Source organism: Myotis myotis, unplaced genomic scaffold (assembly GCF_014108235.1).
Source record: "Myotis myotis isolate mMyoMyo1 unplaced genomic scaffold, mMyoMyo1.p scaffold_m19_p_19, whole genome shotgun sequence".
Taxonomy (NCBI): Eukaryota; Metazoa; Chordata; class Mammalia; order Chiroptera; family Vespertilionidae; genus Myotis; species Myotis myotis.
The window spans coordinates 13667241-13682736 of NW_023416323.1; the positions used below are offsets into that span (position 1 = coordinate 13667241).

The 15496-nt window shown below is 42.1% G+C and overlaps 1 protein-coding gene across 14 annotated transcripts in view; it reads left to right on the plus strand.

The window, feature by feature from the left end:
- The window catches only part of ANKRD11 (ankyrin repeat domain 11), a 271667-nt gene that overhangs the window by 191218 nt on the left and 64953 nt on the right, over positions 1–15496 (plus strand). The window contains exon 4 of one of the 14 annotated variants that reach the window (XM_036346974.1): positions 5665–5879. The exons of the other annotated variants lie outside the window; for them this stretch is intronic. The gene's annotated coding sequence lies outside the window, so the exon portion shown is untranslated. The remainder of the gene's footprint in view (positions 1–5664; positions 5880–15496) is intronic. 14 annotated transcript variants of the gene reach the window in all.

The window sequence follows — 15496 nt, forward strand, 5'->3', positions numbered from 1 at the left end:
GTGTTTCCTGTAAAAACATTATATATTACATTTATAGGTTTACATGTAGCTAAGTATAAAAATATGTATAGGAATAATTAGCATCAAAATCCAGAATCTTTGGAGTGGAGGAGAAATGAGAGCAGAATGGGAGTTACATAAGGGACGTCAACTGTGTATGTAATATTTTTTGTATTAAAAAGATTCCAAGGCAAATATGACAAAATGAACAGATGGTGGAAACATGAGTGCTTGTTGTTATTCTTCATATTTTCTGTATGCTTGAAACATTTTAATATTAGTGTTTCTTTGTTATAAAATAAGGATAGAAAATATTTCTTATGAAGAAATCATAAAATACAATAACCCATTTCAAACAAATTTAGGGGCATTCCAAATTCCTGGAATGGTTTGAAAAAGAACTGCTTTTACACTTGACACTTTATGAATGTAAATCATACTTGGTACAGAATAGCTACTATGGATTTTGGGGCTTTAGAATTTGACCTCAGTGTTCTGCTGTTGACTGACTCTGCCAGTTTGTAACTTGTAAAAGAAAGTTTCATAGTTGAGTATTTGTTTTTAATTGGTGGATATAAATTCTAAAGCCAACCTGGCCACATCTACTCCTTTGTTTATATATAGGAGGAATTCACATGTGTCTAAGGTCCTTTTACTTTCTAACCCATGGTTTTTTACCTTAATAGTAATACTTCTTTTATTATGATTATGGACTTTTGATAGGCAGCACTGAAGGAAATTTCCAGATAGGATGTGGATTTAGTGTTGTTCTCTGAGCTTCTCACTTGCCAGCTCTGGGCATGTCATTCATATTATGTGAATTTCTAGTTCTTCACCTGTGAAATATACTTGTGTCTGGTGGCAAAACTCATGGGGTTTTTTTTTTATCCAGTTCGTGTAGGTGAAATGATTAGTAAACATAAACTGTTATACAAGTAAGATATTGTGAATGCACATAGAAGTTTTATGTATTTTTTCCTGTAATCAGATTACAGAAACAATATATACACATGGTAGAAAATATAAGTAAACAAAACTTCCTAAAAAATACATTTCCACTACTCAAATCACCAGTGTTAATAACTTCTCGGTTTTTGTTTCATGCATAACTTATATTTTATATTGTTTTATTTTTAGTAAAACATTTATAGATCATACTGTTCTATAGTCTGTGCTTTCTTTCACTATCAATCTCTACCTTTCCACTTTGGTAGATCTTAGAGCTATTTTGTAGAAACTAGTAGTATTCTATTCATGATTACTATAGGCACCTCTGTCTAGCTTAAAGGGCCAGATAGTAAATATTTCAGGCTTTGCAACCTAAGAGGCAACATTGAGGACATTATGTAGGTACTTGTATAACCATTTACAGATGTGAAAACTATTCCACTCCCAGGGTTGCCCATCCCCTGCATAGAGGAAAGCCTCAATTGGGCGTGTGAGCACTGCCACTTGTTATCCCTAGTCTGAGCTCTTATGAGGGCCCTGTCTGGGTCCCCTTTCAGCAGTTTTGTTTCTCCAGTGTGGAACAGCAAGTGCCTGCTAGCTTATTGCTTTGGGCTCAACAGAGACCCTTTTCAGTTTACTGTAAACACACTCCAATTTCTGTGATGAATGTTCTTAGGCATGGAATAGCCATGGTTAAAGTCATTTTATACAACTGAGGCTCTTCCACTGGGTGGTGATACTCCCAGGAGCTGGGGTGCCATCTTTCTCCAGTGGTCCTAGGACAACAGTATGGAAAGCCAGAGTGCAGCTTCTGCTGACCTGCAGTGTGAGGTGCATGTCACGTCAATGATGTCTCGAAGGCCCGAGGACACAGGAGTGGTCAATCATAGGACAATTCACAAGTTTCTTTATTTTGCATAGATGTGTTAGTTCCTAGGGCTGCAGTAATATTTAGCATAAACTGGGTGATGACTTTATCCGAAATCTATTTTTATAATTCTAGAGGCCAGAATTCTGAATTTGAGGTGCTGGCAGAGCCATATCCTTTCAAAGGCTCCCAGGCAGAATCCTCCCTGGCCTCTTCCAGTTTCTGGTGGGTCCCAGCAATTCTTAGTTTGTGACTACCACTTGGTCTCTCCTATGTCTTCACATGGCTGCCTCCTCGTTCCCTAATCTCCCTTTACCTTCTCTTATAAGGATTTAAGGTCTTTGGATTTAGGGTCTTTCCAGATAATTCAGGATAATCTTAATTGGAGATCCTTAATTTAGTTAAATCTGCACAGACCTTTTTCCAAGTAAGGTCACTCTCACAGGTTCCATGTGGATACATATATTTTGGGGTGGTGGCTACCATTCAGCCCTACTGATGTTTTCTCAAAGTAAATGTACATTTTTTCCTCTTTTTAAATTTAGATGTAATTTAGACATGAATAAAATGCACAGGTTTTAAGTGTACAGTTTATAAGTGCATACACCCATATGAACGCCTTCTCCCTTTAAGATACAGACCATTTCTGTGAGCTCCTTTATAGTCAGACTCCTTCCCTGTTGAGTGTCTGTCACCTTCATCTAATCAGAATTGCATTGTATACAAAATGTGTGCACCTGTCTATGTGTTTGGGTTTTCCTTCGGCATTTCTCTCTGGGATTCATCCATGCTGATGTGTGTACAGTAGTTCCCTCTTGTTGCTGAATTGTCTCCCAAGTATGATCACTGCACAGCTCGCTTATCCATTGATCTCTCTCTCTTTTTAAAAAGAGTTTTATCGATTTCAGAGAGGAAGGGAGAGAGATGGAAACATCAATGACTTGAGGCCGGGTGCACGAAAATTCATGTACTTGGGGGTGGTCCCTCAGCCTGGCCTGCGCCCTCTTACAGTCTGGGAACCCTCAGGGGATGTCCGACTGAAGACTGGGGCCCACTCCCAGCCACAGTCTGGCCTCCCTCTGTGGGAGGCTACTGGGTGGGCAGATCAGGGGACGGAGGCAGCCAGCCCTTCCCCGCCCCTCCTCTGCCGCTGATCACTGTCCCCTCCCTCTGCCCACTGGCACGCACCTTGGCTGGCCTGGCGCTGCCTGCTCACCAGCCCCACCCCCTGCTGGCCTGTCAATTTGCATATTATACTTTTATTATATAGGATGAGAGAGAATCATTGATTGGCTGCCTCCTGCATGCCTCCCAATGGGGATCGAGCCCACAACTAGGGCATGTGCCCTGACCGGGAATCAAACCGTGACCTCCTGGTTCATAGGTTGACACTCAACTACTGAGCCACACCATTTGGGCTCCATTGATCTGTTAATGGACAGTTGGGCTGTTTGCACTTTGTGACTCTTATACATAAAGCTGCTTTGCTTCCTTCCAAAGGAAGTAGGGTATTTTAAATATATTCTCTCAGTTAATGCCCCTTTAATAAAGAAAAATAACTTAATTTCTTCAGACACTTTGTTGTCCAGCTAGGAGAAGCCTTTTACTTGGTTTTGCAAAGGTGAGCAGTCTGGGATTGAAGTTTTTGTTATGTCAGGCCATGGTCAATGCATTTATTGTGCTCTGAGCTGGTGATGCCAATGTCCTAGTGCAGTGGTTGGCAAACTGTGGCTCGCGAGCCACCTGCGGCTCTTTGGCCCCTTGAGTGTGGCTCTTCCTAAGCCTTAGGAGTACCCTAATTAAGTTAATAACAATGTACCTACCTATATAGTTTAAAAAATTTGGCTCTCAAAAGAAATTTCAATCGTTGTACTGTTGATATTTGGCTCTGTTAACTAATGAGTTTGCTGACCACTGTTCTAGTGGGATACAGGAGACCTGCCTGCAGTGTTTCTAAGGAAACAGGAAACTCCTGTTTCATTGGGCTCAACAGAGGCCGTGGCTTCCTTTGGGAGGGTTGTCTAGGGCTGTTCAGCTTATCAGCGTGTTTGCTCCAAATGTTCGCCAAGTTCATGCCAAGCCGTGACTGGTGAGGTGGTGCAGGGCAAGCCTGGAAGTGTCACAAGGTTGTCAGCCACCCTCCCACTTTTGAAACTACACCTCCTGTTTTCACAAATGTGAACTCAATTTTATCCTCTTTTAACCACAAGAACAATGATATCTAAAATATTAAACTTGTATGAAACCCTTTACCATCTCTCCTTTGGTTTGTCTAGTCCTAGAGTTAGACCATCCTGGGGGTGGCACAAGAGTGCTGATAGTTGTACAGAGTGGGATGAACCGCAGGGACATGTCAGCCACGCTCCTCAGGAGGACCTGCTTCAGCAGGTGGCTTCCCTCCCGTCTTGCAAGGCATTTCTTGTAAACAAGGCACCTCATGCCTTATGGAAGTTCTAGGTTCTCATCATTGTTGCAGAGTTGGTGGTTATTATCTGAATCTTGTAGGAAAGTGCAAAGAATTTTCCATGAAGGAGCTTGGGGATGCAGTCTTTAAGGGTGTATGTGTTGGGTGCTCTTGTGTGTGTTTATTCAATAAATGTTCTTTATTTAAAATTTTTATTTATTGATGAGAGGGAGGAAGGGAGAGAGGAGAGAGAAACATAGGTTTTGTTGTTCCACTTATTTATGCATTCATTGGTTGATATGAACCAAACCCACAACCTTGGTGTATCTGGATGATACTCTAACCAATTGAGCTACCTGGCCAGAGTTCAACAAGTGTTTCTTGTGTACCTATCCCAGCCAGGCCACTCTAGGCTCTGGTGAAGACAGTGAACAAAATAAACTTCTGCCCTTACCTTGGCTTTGGGCCTTTTCTACTCCTGAGGATAGTAGTTCTGAGTCCTCATATTTCCTGGCTGCGGGGTCACATGGCCAAAAACCCATCAGTAAAGTAACAGTTATAGCTTTTGAACCAACTGGCAGGGAAAGTTGAGTTTCCTGTGATGTCGACCATCACTTCTTAATTTAGAAACTCTAATAAAAAAATCTACCTGAGAGTCATCAGTCAGATTGAAGCATGTCACATAGTAGTGTCCTGCCACCAGTTGTTATATGTCTGCTCATCACCCTCTAGAAGTGTGGGCCCAGAGAAAAATCAGGAGTGCTTCTTGGGTGAAACGACAAAACAAATGAGAATAGTAGCTCCAAGGTATCACTTTCAGTGAAGACTGGATCCTGCTCTATAGGCCCACAGCTCAGGTTTATGTGGAGGGTCATCTCACCCCTGAACCTGTATGTGTAAGGGGCTTCACAAACAGGGCTGCACACCAAGGTGATGGCACCTGGTGTTCTGTCTCAGGGTATTGAGGTGGCACAGAGCTTTCAGAGGGTGATTTGGCAGGTAGGGTAGTGAGGGGGCCAGTATGCCAAGTATTGGGTACAGTGTTTTGTGGGAGAGCCAGTATTATCTGAAGCTCAAGGGTGGCAGAGACCCCTGAATGCAGAGGCCTCACCTGCTAATGGTTATGTCATGAGGATGGGTTACAAGTTACCTACAACTGTGCAACCACTCAAATGAAGACAGGGAATTGTCTGATGACCCCCCAGCTCTCACCCCCCCCACCCCCCCTTATACACTTCTAGCACTGTGGGAAACTTATTCACAGTGTGCTATCATGGCTCCACCATGGTCCATCTGCTCTCCTGCTGGGGGGGACATTTGGGCTATTTGCAGGTTTTGCATAAGTCAGTGCAGATGTGACATGGCTTTGGTGGTCTGTGCATGCATGTCAACTGGGGCGTGTCTAGAATGGCAGAGCCTAATGCCCACTGATCTTTGCTTCCAGGTCAGGTCCTGGTCTGCCACCCTGGCCGCTTCTCCCAAGAATCTCACAGTGTGCTGAGCGCCCAGCGGGGTGATATGTCTTATGACTTTGCATCAGCTGTGGCTCTTTGCCAGCCTGCAGTTGGAAGTGGCAGGACCTCACTCTTTGGGGAAATAACGTGATGAGAAGAGAATGGTTCCTCAGAGAAGGACAGAGAACATACTGTGGAAGCTAAGGTGTGCTCACTGAGAGTTCCAGATCATAGTGTTTTCTCAAGTGAAGTGTTTTAGAACATCACATTCAGGGGTCTCTATCCTTAGCTCCACCCTTCCCAGCTTGAGAGAGGGGTAGTGAAGGGTCCATCATTGATTGGGCACTTGATCTAAGCCAGGGGTGGGCAAACTTTTTGACTCGAGGGCCACAATGGTTTCTTAAACTGGACCAGAGGGCAGGAACAAAAGCATGGATGGAGTGTTTGTGTGAACTAATATAAATTCAAAGTAAACATCATTACATAAAAGGGTACGGTCTTTTTTTTTTTTTAGTTTTATTCATTTCAAACGGGCCGGATCCGGCCCGCGGGCTGTAGTTTGCCCACGGCTGATCTAAGCTCTTAATATGAGAAAATTTCATATTTATAGATCAAGAAACTTAGACATATCTGACCACAAACACAAGATTCTTAACTAGTTAGGCCAGTATTTCTGAATTGACCAGAATTTCAGGCAATTGACAGCTTCTGTCTCTGCCCTCAAAACACACACACACACACACACACACACACACACACACACACACACACACACGAGACGTTTGCCAAATAACTTCCTTCCTTCCTTCCTTCCTTCCTTCCTTCCTTCCTTCCTTCCTTCCTTCCTTCCTTCCTTCCTTCCTTCCTTCCTTCCTTCCCTCCCTCCCTCCCTCCCTCCCTCCCTCCCTCCCGCCTTCCCTCCTTCCTTCCTCTCTCTCTCTCTCTCTCTCTCTCTCTCTCTCTCTCTCTCTCTCTCTCTTTCAAAAATGTTTTTATTGATTTTTTTTTAGAGAGGGAGAGGAAGGGAGAAGAAGAGAGAGAAAGAGAGAGAGAGAAAAACATGGATGATGAGAAAGAAACATTGATTGTCTGCTTTCTGTATGCCTCCTACTGGGGATCAAGCCCATAACTGTGCATGTGTCCTGACCAGGAATCTTGGTGCATGGGACAGTGCTCAACCCATATGAGCTACACTGGCCTGGCCAAATAACTCTTAATGAGATGGGGTGTGTGATACCCCCTGATACTTTCTGTTTTGTGTTACTTCACTTTTTAAAAAATGGCTGTTCATTATGATAAAATGATGCAGGGATTGACCCTGGTTTTGGAAACACATTAGCAGGTGGTCTGCATCTTTATAACACAGTTCCCGAAGTGGCTGTTTATCTCTTTTTTGGTGAAATTTCTGTTCATGTCTTTTGTCCATTTTCTAGTTAGATTGTTGTTTACTGTTGCTTTAATTGTTTGTTTATTCTACATACAGGTCCTTGTCTGATTTGTGATTTGCAGATATTTTCTGCTCTGCTGCAGTTTGTCTTTTCACCCTGTAAACTAGGTCTTTCACAGACTAAAGTTTTGAAATTTGTTGAGATTATTTTTTTCTTTCATGCATTATACTTTAGTGTCATGTCAATTCTTTAGCCGTAGGTCTTGAAGATTTTCTCCTATTTTTTTTTCTAAAATTTTTATAGGTCTTCTTAGATTTATACCTAAACATTTCATTTTTATTTAGAGTAAATTGTAAATGGTTTTGTGTTTTTATTTGTTTCCATATGTTTATTGCAGGTTTATGAGATACAGTGGATTTTTGTGTGTTGATCTGATATTCTGCAATCTTATTGAACTCATAATTTCTAGGAGTTTTTGATAGGTTTCTTATAATTTTATAGATAGACAATCATGTCATAATCAAATACTGATGTCAGCCCCCTATATCTGCAGGTTCCATATCTGCAGATTCAATTAACCACGAATTGAAAATATTTGAAAAAAAGTTATGTTGTTTCTGAAGTGTACTATGTAGTTAGGCCTGTCATAGTTGCTGCTTCTGTATTGAACATGTACAGACATTTTTTTTTCTTCTCATTCCCTAAACAATACAGTATAACTTACTATTTACATAGCACTTACTTTGTCTTGGGGTAATGTAGGTAATCTAGAAATGATATACAGGTGGTATACAGGAGGATGTGGGTAGTTTGTGTACAAATACTGTATGCCATTTTGTATAAGGGACTTGAGCATTCATCGATTTTTGGTATCCGTTGAAGGGGTGGGGGTTTCTGGAACCAATTCTCCAGTAGATACTGAAGGTCCACTGTAGAAAGTTTTACTCTTTTATTTCTTCCTTCCCAATTTACATGCCTTTTATTTTATTTTCTTGCCTTATTACTCTGGCTAGTACTTCCAGTGCCATGCCCATTTAGCAGTAGGAGGGGACATCCTTGCTTTATTCCTGATCTTGGGTAGAAAACATTCAGTTTTTTTACTGTTAAGAATGCTGGCTGTATTGAGGATATTCCCCTGTAGTACCCCTATTGTGCCAAGAGTTTTTATCATGAGTTTTGAATTTTGTTAAATACCTTTTCTGCATCAATTGCTATGATTATGTAATTTTTCTTCCTTAGCCTGTTAATATGGTGGATTGAATTGATTGATTTTTGAATGTTAAACCATCCTCACGTATTCTATATTTGTTATCACAAGCATAGCTATATTCACCTCTCTAATTGCCTTCTTTACTTGATGATAATATGGCACTCAGCCCATAGTAATAGATCATTCCCCCTTTTATCCTGCTCCACAGTGTAGATATGCCACATGACCTGAGCAGCCACTTGTTAGGTAGGCTTTGTGTCCCAGGACCTCTCTAGGTAGCATTGCAGTAAATTGCCCTGTGTCACCTTTTCCTGTCCTTGTTCATGCATCTTGGGGCAGATTTAGCAGTATGATGGCTGGGTTGCAGGGTGAGGTGTAAATGATACTGTAGGGTCCTCTACAGCCCCTTCCTTGAGAGCTGTCCCTCTTGTGCACTCACAGCAGAAACGCACGATTGTGCCTGGGCCCTCTTTCTAATCTTTCTCTCCACTTGTGTTTTTGTCTCCTCCTGGTCACCTCTACCAGTTAATTTCTATACAGATTAGCCTTAGAAAGATGTCTTGGACTCACCCCTTCTCCATTCATTGCTTCATGGCCATTATTATTTTTAGTTATTCGGTTATGTGCCTTTCAGGAGTATGCCTACTTTTATTTCTTTGTCTTTCATCACATTTAGTCTGTATCTTAGTTCCTTCTGTGTAAGACAATTGTTGTTTTTACTGTGTGTTGTTGTTGTTGTTTTTCAGCCCCTCTTTACCTCCCACATTCTAAAGCTATGTGTTTACCTTTAATTTATCAAGGTTTTCGTTTTCATTCTGTTCTGCAATTATAGTGACTTGTGCGTAGGTTAGGTTTACTCCAAATGTTGGTGAGCCTTGTGCTACTACCTCATTATGTCTGCATAGCTACAGTTCTCAACAGGATCACTCACATAGGGTGATGGGGCCACCATCACTTCCTGGAACTGCTGTCACTTGAGGGAGACCAGGCCTGCAACAAGATCAGATAACTAACCTTCCTCTTTCTAAAGGCCTGCCAGAGTATAGCATGTACCACGTTTTGAACATATCCAGCTTTTAAAATTTTATTTATTGTGTAATGTAACATAACACCTAAAAATCCACAAAATGAAAAGGTATAATTCACTTAACATGAACACACATGTGTAACCCTTCATGTAGTAACATCTTTTGGTCAGCCTCCTAGTCACGGTGCCCCAGCCCCCATCCTTCTCCAGACTCATGACAATCACATCCTTATTTTTGTTATAGTCTTGTCACCTAAGTCTGCATTCCTAAACACTGTAGTTTAGTGTTTTCGGAAATCTAGTAAGTATATAATGTATTTTTTCTCAACATTATTTGTTAGACTCATTCAGGTTATTTGTTTATTATCACTGATGCAATAGTATTCCATGTCAGGATCACAGGTATCATATTACCAGTGTTGGCTTCTTACAAATATTGCTGCATTCTTGTACCTGTGTCCCAGTGCATTTGTGCTTGCATTTCTTGTGTGTGTGTGTGTGTGTGTGTGTGTGTGTGTGTGTGTATGCGCGCGCGCTTGCACTTGCATTTTCTTCTGGATGTGTGCCCAGGATGAAATTGCTGGACTGTAGGATATGTGTATGTTCAGCCTGAGTAGATCGTGCCAGCCTTATTGCATTGGTTCACACTTCCATTAGAGTGTATCAGCTTTGCCCTGGCTAGTGTGGCTCAATTAATTGAGCATTGTCCCATGTACCAAAAGGTCACTGGTTTTATTCCTGGTCAGGGCACATGCCCAGGTTGCGGGTTCTATCCCCAGTCCAGATGAGTGTGGTGGCAACCAATAGATGTTTCTCTCACTTCCTCTCTCTTTAAAATAAAAACATTTTTAAAAAAGAATGTATCAGTTTCCTTTGTTGTAGATCTTCTCTTACATCTGATAATCATATTTTGATTTTTGTTTGCATTTACCTGATTGTTAAAGAAGCTGGTAACTTTTCATCTACTTACTGGCCTTGTGGGTTTCCTCTTTTCTGTAGTGCCTAAGGCTTCTGTCCATTTGTGTATTAGATGGTTTGTCTTTTTCATATTGATTTGTAGGACTTATTTATATATATTTTGGATAAGAGCTATTTGTCAGGTGTATGTGTAGGAAATACTCTCTTCTCCTTTGAGGGAAGGTGACCTTTAATGAACAAATTTGTTATTTTCGGAGTGTCAGAATTTTCAGACCTTTCCTTATGGTCAGTGTTGCTTATTAAAAGATCTTTCTAATTTACCTTGAAGTTGTGAAGCTGCTCTTTGATACTATTATCTAGTAGCTTAATGGCTACTAAATATATTTGTAATCTGTCTGAAACTGCTTTTCTGGGTATGGTATAAGAGGGAGTCATGTCTAGTTTTTCCATATGAATGTTCATTTGTCCCAAAACCTAATGGACAAAACTGTGTTTCATGCCCTGTGGTCCCTCTGTGGTTATAAGTCAGTGCTCACTTATGGGCACGGGGTTGTTTCTGGCTCTGCTCTGTTGGTCAGCACTATGTCAGCATCATGCTGTTTTAACACTGTTGCTTCAGCTTGTAAATAACTTTGACTTTAATTTCGAGGTTCTTTACTTTCAATTTTAAGTTTATTTGCATTGAGTTCTTTTGTTGTTGTTGTTATTGGTAACCCTCACCCGAGGATGTTTTTCCATTGATTTTTTAGAGAGAGTAGTAAGGGAGTGGGAGAGGCAGAGAGAAAGAGAAACATCTATGTTAGAGAGACACATCGATTGGTTGCCTCCCATATGCACTCTGACCCGAGGCCGGGGATCAAGCCTGCAACAGAGGTATGTGCCCTTGACCAGAATTGAACCCACAACCTTCAGTTCGCAGGCCGGCAGGCACTCTATCCACTGAGCCAAACTGGCTAGAGCTCTCTCTACCCCCCCCCCTTGCCCCCCACCCCCTGTGTGTGTGTGTGTGTGTGTGTGTTTGTGACAATTTGGTTTCTGTGCAGTAGTCATTTTATAACTTTCACATCATTGCTTTTTTGATTTTGGTTCGCCATTTCCTGAATGCAAGTCTTTTAACTGCCCTTGTGCTTGCAGAGGTTCCCAGACTTCTTGAGCTTAAGGATTAGTGAGGACCTCACAAAGCTGTTGTTATGTGCATTATAATTATAGCTTTCAAATTATATTAAAGCATTATCTTAAAAAGTATAACAGAGAAATGTTAAATATTTAGTTCATTAAAAGCATTACATCTATATATATATATATATATATATATATATATATATATATATATATATATATATATAAAAGCCTGAGTGACCATTATGACTGAACAACTGGAATGACCAGTTGACCAGTTGCTATGATGTACACCGACCACCAGGGGGCAGATGCTTAATGCAGGAGCTTCCCCCTGGTGGTCAGTGTGTTCTCACAGTCAACCTCCCGCGCCCGCGCCCCCCCCCCCCCCCCCCCGGGCCCCGATCGGGAAGCAGGCAGGCCAACCTCCTGCGGTCTCTCTGCCTGGCTGGCCGGCACCCCAATAGGCCTTGATCGCCAGCCAGGCTGAGGGACGCAAGTTGTGCATGAATTTGTGCACTGGGCCTCTAGTATAAATATAAATACACTTACTGAAAGGTAACTATTTTACAAAAGAAATCACAAAAATTATTAGTGGCATTATTTTATATATCTGCAAATCTCTTAATATCTAGCTTAAATAAAAGACAGTTGGACACTGCTGCCTGTATCTGCACTCCATCGTTTGCATTCTGCTGTTTTGTTTAAAGTGTATGAAAAAAATCCAGCTTCTCACAAACATGTAGTGGGAGAGGGGAGATATTGGAAGCTTTGTCACATGATTATGGATTCTGCTTTGACAGGAGTTGCAGCACAGGCTGTGAAAACCCTGTTGGTTCAGTGTTGGCACTGCAATCCCATTGGTGTGTTCTGTGCATGGATGGGCCTTTCCTGTGTGTAGTTTTATAATATCCCAAATTGGCCATTTGGGAAATTGGTTCACTGAATTATGCAGATCTTCCAAATGTTGACGTTATATTACACACTATTTACAAAATAACCTTTTTATATTACCACTGATCTCATTAAAATGTCTTTAAGCATTGAGCTGCTGTCAAGCTAATGGAGGTGGATACACGTTTTCTAAAATGCAGATTTTACTTGAAAGTTCAAATTTCATTATTGGCCACAACTACTATTAATTTTCCTTGAAGCGATAGGCTCAGTTTCTTCATTTTTGATGAAATAACTTCCAGATACCTAGTTCTTAATAATAATAGTTTGTCTGAAAGAGTCTTTCATGTAAAACTTGTGTTCTACTGCCAGTTTAGCTTGCCACTCACATATTTGCAGAAGCTTTTCTTCAGGTAAATGTTATGCTTTGATATGCAGCAGAAGTGCTTCACACAATACTTCCATCTTGTCACTGAATATTGGAAGGACAAGAATTCAAGGTTTACAGTTTAATAAAATTTATAATTTTTTAAATCCTCACCTGGTGATATGTTTTATTTTTAATTTTTTTAATTGATATGAGAGAGAGGGAGGGAGAGAGGAAGGAAGGGAGGAAGGGAGAAAGGGAGGAAGGGAGGAAGGGAGGAACATCAGTTGCCTCCCGTATGTGCCCTGACCTGGGATTGAACTTGCAACCTAGATATGTGCTCTGATCAGGAATCGAACCTACAACCTTTTGATGTATAGGACGACATTCCAACCAACTGAACCACCCTGTCAGGGCTAAAATTCATAATTTTTGCTGCTCTATCAAGGAGAGTCATAGGTAATGGTGGCTATTTTATGGTGATTATGTGACAGCAAGGAGCACAGGGACCGTGAGGAATTTGCCTTCTTCTGGAGCATGGCCAATGCACCTTGAGACAGGCAAGTAGTTCTAGGTATTATTATGAAAACAGTGTTGACCTCATAGGCACCCTGAAAGGGGTCTGATTATCTTCAAAGCCCACAGACAACACTGAGAACTGCTGCACTAGAGGGGGACCTGGGTAGGAAACACCTTAGGGCTGTGCTCTGTCCAGTCTGCCCACTCTTACAGTGTGAAGACATCTGTAGACTAGGGCTGCAATCTGGGCATGACTGAGGTCCAATAAAATTTAGTTCTAATTCATGCAATTTTCATGTGTCACAAAATAGTAATCTTTTTTTTTTACAATATTTTTTTTATTGATTTCAGAGAGGAAGGGAAAGGGAGAAAAAGAAACATCAATGATGAGAGAATCATTGATCAGCTGCCTCCTGCACACCCCCCACTGGGGATCAAGCCCACAACCTGGGCATGTGCCCTTGATGGTAATTGAACTTGGGACCCTTGGGTATGCACGCTGAAGCTCTATCCACTGAACCAAACCAGCTAGGGCGTGAAATATTGACCTTGATTTTCTTGTCGACATCCCCCAATCCCTGAAGGATTTAAAATATAAACTCATTTTTAGGTCCAATGGAGACGGCTGGCTTTAACCTGAGGCTATAGTCTGCTGACCCCCTTCCGGAGGGGTACAGGCTACAGAGGAGGTTAACGTCACTTTTCTGCATGTTTTTTGAAGCTATCTTCAATTCTTACTCTCATCGACAGTATGGCTGAATTTGGTACTTCGGTGTGGAAATAATTTTCTCAGATCCAGGGCTCTATTGTCATCTGGCATTCATAAAGTTGATGAGAATTCTAATGCAATCTGAATCTCACTCTCTCATGGAGGACCATAGTCCTGCCCCCACACTCATGTCCTGTGTGGGTGGGATTTCTAGAGGCCAGGCAAAGTTATGGCTCAGTTCATTTCTGCTGTGTGCCCTCAGATTCTTTCTGTTTAAAGAAGCATGCCCTTGGCTGTTGCTTTTTATTATTTCATTGGTAATGTCTTTGCCTTTGTATGATGGTGGGTTTTGTATTGATTCTCCAGACCTTATGTTTTATCATTTCATTTTATTTATTCACTTTTTAAAATTGATTTTAGCAAAGAGAGGAGGGAGGGAGGGAAAGAGAGAGAGAAGGAGGGAGATTTGTTGTTACACTTATGCATTCATTGGTTGATTCTTATATGTGCCCTGACTGGGGATCATACTTGCAACCTTGGTGTATTGCAGTGGTTCTCAACCTTCTGGCCCTTTAAATACAGTTCCGCATGTTGTGACCCAACCATAAAGTTATTTTCGTTGCTACTTCATAACTGTAATGTTGCTACTGTTATGAATTGTAATGTAAATATCTGATATGCAAGGTGGTCTTAGGCGACCCCTGTGAAAGGGTCATTTGACCGCCAAAGGCATCACGACCCACAGGTTGAGAACCGCTGGTGTATTGGAACAACACTAACCAACTGAACTACCAACTAGGGCCTATCTTATTTTTAAACTAGAGGCCTGGTGCACGATTGGGGCCGGGCAGGGACTGCAGGAGGTCTTCAGGGTGTGTATAGCCCGTCGCCCAGTCCCAACTGGCCGGACATTAGCAGCAAGCTAACCTACCAGTCAGAACATCTACCCCCTATGGTCAGTGCGCATTATAGCGACTGGTCTAATGGTTGAACACTTTGGACATTTAGCATATTAGGTTTTTATTATATACTAGAGGCCAAATGCACGAAAATTCGTGCAAGAGTAGGCCTTCCTTCCCCCAGCTGCCGGCACCGGCTTCCCTCCGGCACCTGGGACCCGGGCTTCCCTCCTCTGGCCACCAGCAGGCACCCGGGACCCGGGCTGGCTTCCCTCCGGCACCAGCTTAGTCAGGATGATGTCCGGTCTAATGAGCATATTACCCTTTTATTGTTATAGATTACAGCTCGGTGCACAGATTTGTACACCAGTGGGGTCCCTTGGCCTGGCCTGAAGGGATCAGTCCAAAACCAGCTCTCTGACATCCCCCAAGGGGTCCCGGATTGCGAGAGGGCACAGGCTAGGCCAAGGGACCCCACCAGTGCAGGATCAGGGCCAGGGAGGGTCCGCAGGAGGGCTCCAGGGAGTGTCGGGCCATCTTGCCCAGTCCCAATTGGCTGGATCCCAGCAGCAAGCTAATCTACTGGTCTGAGCGTCTGTCCCCTGGTGGTCAGTGCATGTCATAGCGAATGGTTGAAGGGTCGAATGAACTGTCGGACACTTAGATATTAGGCTTTTATTATATAGGAGGACCTTTTATTCTCTTTCCTTGAATTTTTCTACTCTCATGTCAAGATTGCTTCTAATCCTTTGTTTCTCTTTTGTAGCACCCT